The following is a 6,000-nucleotide window of genomic DNA, read 5'->3' as shown; positions in this document are numbered from 1 at the left end:
TGTGTTTGACTCTTTTTTTCAATTTAACCAGTGTTTAATTTGGTTTGCGATCAGAGGTGTCTTCTCATCTGTACAAATATGACTGATACATGAGTTGAGATATAACATTCTCAGTATATATCTCCAATCCTCAAAAATCAATTCAAAAGAAAGTAAGGAGAGGTTGATATTTGCTGTTTTACATGGTGTGGGATACAGTAACCAGTGGAATTTTAGTAGAGCCTATTTTAAAAATCCTTTCTCCACTTACTAGTGTGTTAAATTTAAAAGGTCAGTTCCACGTAACACATTTTGGTAACCCTGATGTTAAATGGTTATAACATTTATGAAGTATATTGAAGAGAATGGCTTTCCATAACTGGAGAAATCATGGATTTAGAGATAAGAGGAATTAGGAGACTGTCTTTATTTTAAATCAAAGTGTATGAACATTTCCAAGTCTGTTCTCTTTGATAGTTGGGTATATGCTACAAGGCATAATTATGTTTTATATATATAGACATTTTTTTTTTCTTTGAAGTTGGAAAATACTGATGATAGAATTAACTGAAATTTTCAGTTTGCCTTAAGATGTCTATGTTCCTGAGTTATAGTTTTAAAAATGTTTAAATTCCTGACAGTGTTCTCAAGCATATAAATTACTAGTTAGTATCTAGTGAATTTTGAATGCTGAAAATAACTCATGCTGTGCCCTTAAGCCAAGGTATGAAACAAGGTTTATTTTTAAACAATTTTTCAAGAGCCCTGTCTGCAATGTAGAGATCAGGGACAAAGGCACAGCAAAGCATTAAAATTATCATTTAAGTTTTCAGATTTGGCAAGGCCTTTCAAAGCAGGTTTGAGGGACAGATATAGTTCATTTACTTTTCCCAAAAGATTTGAAGGCTATGTGTGCTCCAAATGCCAGTGAATTAGATTATCACGGAAGACAAGGAAAGGTACCCGCTGGTAGTAAACCTTGCAGTTGCTAAAGCATTTTGCATGTTATTATTTAGTCACTAAGTCATGTTCTTTTTGCACGATTCTTGCAACCTCACGGACTTCTTTGTCTACCAGGCTTCCTTGTCCGTGGGATTTCCCAGGCAAGAATACTGGAGTGGGTTGGCATTTCCTTCTTCAGGGGAGTCTTCCTGACCCAGGGATTGAACCCAAGTCTCCTGCATTGGCAGGTGAATTCTTTACCATTGAGCCACCAGGGAATGATAATGTATATTAAAGTACTGAACTGGATATTTTGTTCTCACTTTACTCCTGGAGTATTGAGCTAGGTCTACAGTGTGACAGATGGGTAGTACTACCAGATGTTGGTCACCCACAGGAATCCCAAGAGCACTGGAAAACGATAGGAGAGCCTCTCCTATCTACCCTACACTGTTCAACAGCAGTTCTTTGATTCTTAAACAGCAACTGGCTGACCTTCAATTCTGACAGTACCTGGAATTAACATAGATTCCAGAAAGTGAGAAGGGAGATCAAACTAGTCAATCCTAAAGGAAATCAACCCTGAGTATTTATTGGAGTGACTTGCTGAAGCTGAAGCTCCAATACTTTGGCCACCTGATGAGAAAAGCTGACTCATTGGGAAAGACCCTGATGCTGGGAAAGATTGAAGGCTAAAGCAGAAGGGGATAGCAGAGAATGAGATGGCTAGATAACACTACCAGCTCAATGAACATGAATTTGAGACTTCAGGAGATAGTGGAGGACCGAGGGTCTTGGCATGCTACAGTCCATAGCGTCACAACTTAGCAACTGAACGTCCGTGATACTGCCCCTACTTCAGACACCAGCCAAAAATAAGAGTCCCCAGGGTACCCACACTTCTGCCTGGTTAATTACAAATTAGGTGTTCCCACTCCCTCCCAGGTTAAATAATTCAGTGGAATGATCTGGAACTCAGGAAAGCACTATGGAGTGTAGTTTATTATAAAGGATACAAACCAGGAAGAGACAGAGATCCATAGGGCAAAGGGGTGAGGTGGGGGTGGGGGTGCACAGCACATCCCTGTCCCAGCCTGGTGCTCCACCCTCCCAGCACGTGGATGTGTCTACCCAGATGCTCCCTTAACCTTGTTTACTTACTTCCCTTGGGGGTCGGCTGATAGTTCTAGCCCTCTAATCCATATAGTTGATGACTAGTGACTGGAGCTAAGAGTCACTGCATTACATAAACTCAGGTAGAGGCTTGTTAGGAATAACAAAAGATATCACTCAGGAAATTGCAAGTGTTTTAAGAGCTCATTGCCAGGAACCAGATACTTTTTTTTTTTTATTATACCACATGTATCATCTGGGATTAAAAGGGAAACTAATTGCACCCCAATGTCAATAAATTTAAAACCTAGAAATCTTTTGAACATGTACAAAAACAAGGATCTTACAGTCCTACCATTGAAAATAGGCTGCAATTCTCTTCCTAATATTGAAAGTAGAAAGCTTCTGATCCTACTACATTAAATTTTGGAGTAATATTTCAAGATTTAAAAAGTCTATGAGAATCTTCTCGGCTAATTACCCACTTTATACTTTGAGTAAGCGAACAGCACTGACTGTGGCCTGAATGTGATAAAATGTCCACTGGTAAATCAAGTGGATTTTAATGCACATCTTCAACATTTGTTACTGTGTTAAACGATCAGATGGTCATGACAGTGTTCACATGGAAACAGTTTTATAATCGTCATGTAAAATTACAAGTAAATGACCTTCAAAGTTCAGCCTGATTTTGTTGGAGATAGCAGGTTTGAATTTAACACTGAATTTTTGTTACATCAGGAGAGGGAAACCTAAGCTGAATGTTAACTACTCCATGTTTTATAAACGTTACTTCCTTATTTTTATTGACATGATGTAGGAAGGCAGCATGTGAATTCATAATTGTTTTCTTAACTTTCCCACCTAATATGACACTAAATATGATGTAATTATACAACTGAAGTGATGCCCACCTGATACTTGTACCAAAGTACAGCCTAGGAAAGGAACCTTGTAACAAGATAGCATCATTTATGAATTACATTTATGCCAAGCACTTTGTTTAATCATCTGAATGACCTGAAGTAATTACATTATTAGCTGTCATTTTACAAATAGAGGAAACTAAGACAAGGAAATGAGAAATAGCTGGTGGAAAGTGAAGCCAGAGAGCTTGACTTCACAGACTCCAGTCACCTCTGTATGAGATCTTTGTAGCTGACAGCATTGGCTTACACAGAGCATAAGCAAAACAGCCATTTTCCTTCTGGAATTTACCTCAGCCCTTGATGACTTTGGGGTGGCGGGGAACAGTAGATCAGAAAAGATAGCAAGAGATTCACAGCAAATTGCCTTCTGATAGCTCCTTGCCTAGAGACCACACCGTCTAGGCAATGGTTCAACAAGAGCATGCAACAGCATTTTGTTAAACCACAATTCAATTGGTCTGGGTTAGTATTAGGACCTGAGAATTTGCATTCCTGACATTCCCAGGTAATATACTGATAGTCCTGGAGCGACACCTGGAGAATGGCTGACATAGAGTATTTAAGGGAAGCACAGATGACTAGCCAGTGGTGTGAACATTTTGAGGGTCTTTTTTTTTAGAGGTAGTCAGGTGCTACTTTCAAAATAGCTTGTTATTTATTGTCCATGTTGACTATTCATGTAAGTCACTGGACTAAGACAATGGTCTTGTTTTTTCATATTAATCAAGAACATTCTACTTATTCTCAGTAATGAATTGCTTTTATCTTTCTGAAATGAAAATGCCACAAAGACATGATCTGTTAGAGAATAATAAAATAAAAACTGGAAAATCAGAATAATTGAATACTTTTGCTTCCACTGGGTAACTCAAATACACTTTAGAGACAAAACGATGGCTTATATCTACTGAGGAGCAAATGTCTGTATATGAACTCACCTAAGAGAAGAGCTGATCATTAACTCTGTCGCCTGGTAGACCACTTTATTAGAGGTGTATTAGAGCAGTAACTGTATCCTGTGAAATAATAGTTATCTGTTAGATACAGCTATGAAACATTGTGGAGGGAATAACAGATTCAGAACCCTAGTCCAGTTGAAATGGTGCTTATTAAAAACCAAAGATAAAAATCAAACAAAATAAACCATTTTATTCTTAAAACTTTTCATGAGATAATTTTGGCAAAGAATAAATGGGCCCAGAGCCTTCATCTGTTCATTGTTCAACTGTAGATCATACCCAAGTGCTGGTTATTAAGAAAATACCACACATTGCTATACTTGGGCTTCCCCGGTGGCTCAGACTGTAAAGAATCCCCCTGCAATGCAGGAGACCTGAGTTTGATTCCTGGATTGGGAAGATCCCCTTGAGAAGGGCATGGCAACCCACTCCAATATTCTTGCCTGGAGAATCCCAGTGGACAGAGGAGCCTGGAGGGCTGCAGTCCATGGGGTGGGTTCCAAAGAGTCAGACATGACTGGGTGACTAACCACCACACAGCACATTGCTATACTTGGCTACGTATTCAAGAAAAGTTTGGAGTACAGTTGCTATTAATATTATAGTGGGAATCTCAGGTGATAAATAATGAAAATTACTTTTATAATGAAAATGTCTCAAGATTACAATTTGGGTTATTTTCTCTTTCTTACCCCCTCTATTCATTGTACTTTACCTTTAGGAAGAAAGCTAAGTATTGAACACTAATGACTAAATGATGAGGCAGGAATGTCTAAAGTGAATTAAAGTACCCAGAATATCAACAGAATTTAAGCTGACTTGGTAGGGGAAGTAGCGGCACTTCACCCAGTCACTGAAATGTACAACCTTTTTTTCTACTTTGTTGTTTTTGTTGCTAAATTATACTTGCTCAACAAAAAGATTCATGCATTTTAGAAAAATAAGAAAGTTAAAAGCCACTGCAAGACTCATTTGTTGTTCCCTCACTCAATTGTGTCCGACTCTTTTTGACCCCATGGGCTGCAGCATGCCAGGCTTCCCTGTCCTTCACCATATCCTGGAGCTTACTCAAACTCATGTCCATTGAGTTGGTGATGACATCCAACCATCTCGTCCTCTGTTGTCCCCTTCACCTCCTGCTTTCAATCTTTCCCAGTATCAGGGTCTTTTCTAATGAGTCAGCTCTTTGCATCAGGTGGCCAAAGTATTGCAGCTTCAGCATTAGCCCTTCCAATGAATATTCAGGATTTATTTCCTTTAGGATTGACTGGTTTGATCTTGTAGTCCAAGGGACTCTCAAGAGTCTTCTCCGACACCACAGTTCAAAGCTCATTAATGAAATAATTACTGCGAATATTACATGAATATCTCTCCATACACATACACATGAGAGAAAACTTTTAAAAACAATTACCATACTAGTCTTAGTTCTTTTGGTTTAATATTGCTTGAAATTAATAGAAATAAGGGAAACAGAATACATGGGTAAACCTCAAATAAATGTTTCTTTCCTGCTGGTTCTTTAAAAGTGCCTATAAAATTAAGGGAAAAGATTTTAATAAATCCTAATTGTTGTGATTCAGTTTGGTGTTCTAATTATACTTGCATTGTCAAGTCTTGTGAGGTTAGTGTGCCGATTAAACAGCTGATTAACTGGAGTACAAGAGAGAATCTGTGAAATAGATAGATCTGAAGAAACTAACCAGAATGTGAAAGAACGTAAATAGAAGATAAAAATCTGGAAAACACAAGAAAGACGAGATAAAATGAGAAGGTCTGACACATAATGTTCAACTGGAATTTCTGAAAGATAAACATGGAACAGGGATCATAGTCAAAGAGATATTGTCTGAGAATGTTTCTGAATTGTCTCAAAGACATGAAGTCTCAGATTGAGGTAGCATTTAGAATCTAAACAGCATAAATAAAATTTCCTGGAACAGGATATGCCTTTTGAGTTATAGATTCAACTCTGCAGCAATACAGTCTTAAAACTTTTGCTCTGTGTCCTCTCCCTGACGTTTGTCAAATATCCCTCCCATATCCCTCCAAATATCCCTCCGTTCCACTAGCCAGTG

This window comes from Ovis aries, chromosome 16, assembly GCF_016772045.2.
Source record: "Ovis aries strain OAR_USU_Benz2616 breed Rambouillet chromosome 16, ARS-UI_Ramb_v3.0, whole genome shotgun sequence".
NCBI classification, from domain to species: domain Eukaryota; kingdom Metazoa; phylum Chordata; class Mammalia; order Artiodactyla; family Bovidae; genus Ovis; species Ovis aries.
This window is presented reverse-complemented; position numbering follows the sequence as displayed.